Source organism: Syngnathus leptorhynchus, chromosome 14 (assembly GCF_054491065.1).
Source record: "Syngnathus leptorhynchus isolate UIUO chromosome 14, UIUO_Slep, whole genome shotgun sequence".
Lineage (NCBI taxonomy): Eukaryota > Metazoa > Chordata > Actinopteri > Syngnathiformes > Syngnathidae > Syngnathus > Syngnathus leptorhynchus.
In genome coordinates, this window is record NC_141208.1 from 8,233,812 (window position 1) to 8,239,858 (window position 6,047).

The window sequence follows — 6,047 nt, forward strand, 5'->3', positions numbered from 1 at the left end:
ACTCTTCAAGATAGTCATAACTTCAATTCTGTCTGTGTGTAACATGGTATGCAAATTACAGTTCCTCGTCAAAACATACACAAGTCATTTTACAACTTTCTGCCTTTGTCTTATGTCGTGCATAGGATGTGGCGAAAAAATATAATTATATTTTGGAATTTTTATTAGTTTCACTCATCTACTACATTTTCTAGAATAGTCTTTCTTTAAAGTTAGCTTGTATCTAGAAGCAACATCACTGAAGAGATCCATGCCTTTTTCGCAATAAAACTGTGTTGCGTGTGTGTGTGTGTGGGGGGGGGTCTGTGTGGCCCCCCCTTCTTCCAAACCTCCCACAGTTTTGAGTTAGACTTCATTCACCCCGAAGTCCATCAACTGTGTTTTGCAAGTAGAGATCATATTTGACTAAAGGAAAAAAAAACTTTGTGTGAATGGGCTTTTCTCTCGCCTCTGGATAGAGTCCAGAGTCTTTTCAATGCGGCAAAGGCGACAAAGCCCTCTATAACACCAACCTTCATTCAGGTTAGAAACCTGACAAGAGTCAAAGACAACTTTTTTTTCCAAAGAGACATAGAAAGGAAGAGAGGAAAATAGTTTCAGTCAGGATCAGAAAAAAAATACTCATGAGTGTGAACACTGCAAATTATCTGAAGCATGACTGACCATCATAGACGGTGCCAGGAAAAAACAAACAACACAACTACAATAAAAAACACTCCCCACCCAAAAAACAAACAAACACTGACCACCGGGTTGCATATGATGATGCATCTGCAATGCTTGTATCATTTTTTGCGTGGCATGTTAGGCCAGCTATTGGTAGTTGTTCATTTGTTGATCTCCTGCTGGACTGGCCAGCCATTTCTATTTGCTGGTGTGTTTAATGTGTATGGCCAATGAAATGAGCCATTCACCTTGGCACAGGCAGATTGACCTGAGTTATGTGACTTTGTAATCAAACCTTGTACTTCAATGAAAAGTTGGACTCTGTATGACATAGCTAAGAATAAAAGAAATAATAATAAGAAGACCAAAAGATTGTGTAGTAGTTGGCCCCATGGTTTGTGGGCTCATTCCCCATTTCCAAAACCATTAGTCCTGCAGCGGTCCACCTTCGTCTGCCTCAGTCCCTTTAGCTTTGTCCCTTCGCGTCCACCCTAAATTCCACGTCAGCCAAGTCAAGCTGGTCAAGGTCATTCTTGAACTCAAACATTTTGAGTAAGCTCCAATCAGGATTCTGACCTCATCACTGAAAGGACTACATGGAACAGTTCTAAAATGGTTTTGGTCATACTTGCATTACTTCGTAGCCATTGAAAGTTTTGAATCTGGTTGAATGGCCATGACATGTGAGGTCCCTCAAGGGTCAATCCTCGGACCCTTCTGTTCAATCTGTATATGTTGCCTTTAGGTCAAATGATTCAGAAGGCTAATGTTGGGTAGCATGACTATGCAGATGACACAAAGCAATAATTATCAAGGTCCTTAGATGACAACCGTTCAATGATGGTGTTTTGTCACTGTTTAAAACAATGTAATAACTGGATGAACCATATTTTCCTTCAACTCAACCAAAACAAAACTGCTGTCATTTTATCCATAGCTGTATTACTCTGAGGTGGCATTTGCCTTTTATAAGGTCTAAACTGACTTTTTGACTGCAAGAACAAGATGATGGTATGACTTGTGACTTGTTTAACCTAAATGATCATATGTGATTTACTCCCACCGCCGCCCGCCTATATGACTCCTTGGAGTGGCCTCAGACCCATCCTTTCAGCTGGCTCACCATAGAGCTTTCTGAGCTCAGTGTTGGGATGAATGGGGACCACAATTTCTGGAACTGGCCGCCACTAGCCTGCCAATCAATTTGTTTAACTCCCCAGGCGAGGGCAGCGATTGGTGGACCCTCCACACACACTCCCTTCCTGACAACAAAGCAGCCCATATGCCCTCCCAGCAGGGATCGGCCTTGATATGGGGGCCCGTGCATTTACAGACCTAGTTATAGGAATTTGGAGCTAATGGGATGAAAGGACTACCATCAGTGAATTGAAGCAGAGAGCAAATCAAGCGGAATGCACATTCAGGGTGTCAGTCATCATCCCAGCGTTGCCTCCAGTCCGCACTTCTTTCTATCAGCTAGCCTGCAACACCAACAAGTAAAGACTTTTAAATTGCATGGAGGTTAATACAATTTCACCATAATAACATGAATTAACATGCCTAATCCTATTTTCACTATTGTTAACAAGTGTTGGTCATGGCCAAGCAGCATAGGATTGACATGGCCTGTTTGTAATATCATTATTAAATGGAAAACAGCTTTATGAAATACCTGTGGAGTTCATTCATTAATAGTAATAGTAATAGAACAGTAATAATAAATTTCATTTCAAGCACCTTTGCACGTTCTAATATTTATGTCAAGCGGATTATTTTCAAAGCAGCAAAAATATTTGGTCTTGCCTGTCTGACCACTTACTGAGTTTCGAGTATGTTTTTGTTTTTAAAAACGAACATTAACATTGATTAAATAAATGTTTTTATTGTAGTGTTAAACCTCAGATACCGCAAGTGGATGAAATGGATAGAAAATGTTACTGTAAAAAAGTCTCCACAGTTAATAAAGAATGGATCGTTGGTCAGTTTGTTTGTGTCAACAGCAAGGAAACAAATACAATAATTATATATCCTTTTCAATATGGTTATTCATTGAACCCTGACTTAATCCTGAGACATTGGGCAAAACTAAAACATGACACAGGTTCAAATAAAAAGATTCATCACAAGAGTGTTGTAAAGAGGTCTGTAAAATACTTTTGGTCATTCCCTTTTGTGGTTCAACTACTGATGTCTATGTATTTATTATTAATTTATCTGGGATTAAAGAACATAATTGTGTTCAAGGGGAACACATTTCAAAGCCTCTAATTGGTTTATGGAAGCTCTCTATTAAAGTTTTTTGGATTAGTAAAATCAGACTAATTACCACAAAACCTTCCAAACATATTGAAACGAATGGATCTCTGAGGATTTGTGTGGCAAGAATTATCTTCTTAAATCATCGCTTTTACATCTGTGAGCCATTTGATGCCTGCAGCGCTTGCCTTAATCACAAAGCTGATTGTTTTCACCCAAGAAAATTATTTTGAAAATAGCTGTTAATCTCATTCCCATGTCGAGTCTGTTTCGGTCAGACATAATCTGCCAGAGTCTGATTGAGCTGCATAATCCCTGCATGAGGAACAGTCCAACCGACCCCCTCGCCCCCACTGGCCCATCTATTGGATAGCTCCACTAGTGGCTGGAGATGTGACCCCACCCCCGTCCGTCTCCTCTGGCGTAGCTTCTCTACTGTATGAGTCTGCCCTCAGGGCTAAACAATATGCCTCTATTTTTCTTAATTAAACAAATTTAAATCTGTGTGTCTCCACAATCTGTCAGGTAATTTTTGATCTGTGATGTAGTATGTTGAGGTTGTGTCTTTTCTCAGTTGTCCTTTCCCTTCACTTTTTTAACCCCAGCCCCGCCTTTTTATCGTCTGTCAGTTGTCCTTGTTTCTATCCTCTCCTGTCCTGATGGCTCATACACTTAAGATGCATGTCATAATTCAGCCATATTATTCTCCCTTTTCTGTTCTAAATGCTTGTTAACATTAACAACCCCACCCGCTCTTCCTTCCTTGTATGTACTAAAATGGTAAATTCAGTACTACCATAACCAGCCATCATTATTAACTTTAAGAGTGCAGTGTGAAAATGAGCATCTCTTGAAAATGCAGTGACGTCAAAGTGTCTGACAGGTGGAGTGGTCCGGAATTTATCTGAAACTAAATGGTACATAGAGAAAGATTACTATATCCTTTAGGAAGCGAGAGTGGGGGGCGAAGTTGTATTCATATACTTCTTTTTCATTTCTTTTTTGTATTTCTTACCAGCCCATTTAGTGTACATACCGTGGAAAATTAAAAAAATTAAAATAAATCAATAGTCAGAAATATATGTAGACAACATTACTTACACAAATGGAAAAGCTTAATAGGCTTGAAATCTGGCTTTTTTTTTTTTTTTTATTGAAACATTTGTTTTGATCTTGACAAGTTGCAAAACTCCTCCAGTTTGAGTATGAACTGTTTTTCTGTGTGCTGTTATTGGCTGGCAATCAGTCCAGGGTTTCTCAAATTGACTGAAGAAGCTCCATTATAACAAATACAATATCCCCCCAAAAAAAAAAAAAAAAAGCTAACCAAACTGTGGTCGCTATACTTCTGTCAGTGCTGCATAAGGACAGAGGCGTCAATGTGTAATTGCCTTCTGTGCTTTTCAAGCACCCTCTAGTGGCTCAAGAGTATGTTTTGAAATCATTGCGGAATTTTAGATGAGAAAACGTACTTTAAATAAATAAATAAATAAATAAATAAATAAATAAATAAATAAATAAATGAGTAAATAAATACATACATATACATGCATACATACATACATACATACATACATACATACATACATACATACATACATACATACATACATACATACATACATACATACATACATACATACATACATACATACATACAAATTTAAGTGCCAATATTTCCAACTTGGTGCATCACAACTGCAAATTAACCTACAGTACAATCACGATTACTGTTTAATTTTGCAATTCAATTGGGCATTTTTAAAAAATCTTCTCTGCATTTAATTGTCTATATTTATTGCGCAAATATTTGTTTTTGTTTACTGTTTATTATTATTATTATTATTATTGTGATCCAGAATTGGGAGGGTCATGTATGTTCAGACCCCACTGTCAGAGAACAATAGACCATCTGTGGTCAACAACAATTCTAATGGCACCCGACCTTAGCCAGATAGAGAGGGGCGGGGTTGGCTAGGGAAGTGTGAAGGGGGGTGGCGGGCAGAGGGCAAGGAGGGCTGGCAGACGGACAGTCAAACGGTTATCTTATGAAAATAACTTCCTCCAAGCCTCAATTCCACTCGGCGCCTTTCCTCATAAATTTGATCTTGTCTCCCTCTAGTGTCCATTTGGCATTACAACGGCTTTGACTACATACCTTGACCGCACCACTCAAGGGCGTTATAATATGTTTTTATTTTTTCCAAAATAGACCAAAGAAAAGAGAAAACCACAGACACATGAGAAACAGCATAACAAAAGATACATGCTACACAGATTAAAACTAGATAAGGTGGTGCAAATAATCAATTTAGATGATAATGCCAACAACTGTTCTATTATTGTCTACCATCATCACACTCCTGCAATTGTATACAACTTTTAATATATAAAAGGCTTCAAACCATATTCATACCGCTGGATCAAAAAGTAAAAGTAAACTCCATGCACAAGTTTCATTTGAATTTTGTATCTCACACATTTTGAAATGTATGGATTATCATTTAAAAAATTATTGTCTCAGATGCCATTTTTAGTTTACTATCAAGGACAATAATACATCGCAAATTGATTATTTCAGATTCAAGTCTTTAAAATATTAATTCCAACTGAGAATAAATAAATACAAACATGTTTATTACGTGAACAAGATTTTTTGGTGTCATGTTTGCTTGTTAACACTATGTCATGTTTGCTTGTTAACATTACTAGTGTTAAGACGGTTTAGCTCTGGCATTATAACAATTTTGTTTCTGACGGGAGGCCAATTCAATCCCAAAAACTCTCATGCAAACATGCATCTCACTGATCTTCTGCCTCAATGAACAAGTGGCAAACAGCATCTTCTACAAAGGCTGCAGGGGATAACACCAAGCTTGCCCAGTGGAAATAATCACAAGGTAGATTTTACTGAGTAGGTTTGCTGAAAACAATAAGAAGAAAAGACAAAAAGAATTTGTTTCTTGTACGATATGAATATAGAGACATCAGGATGGATTTATTGTGTCACGTAAACTGCCAACATAGCCTGAATATGGTGAGGGAGCGTGAGAAAGGAGGAAGAGAGAGAGAGAGAGCGAAAGAGAGAGAGTGAGAATGCAGGAGGGGGATTAAAGGGGGAAAAG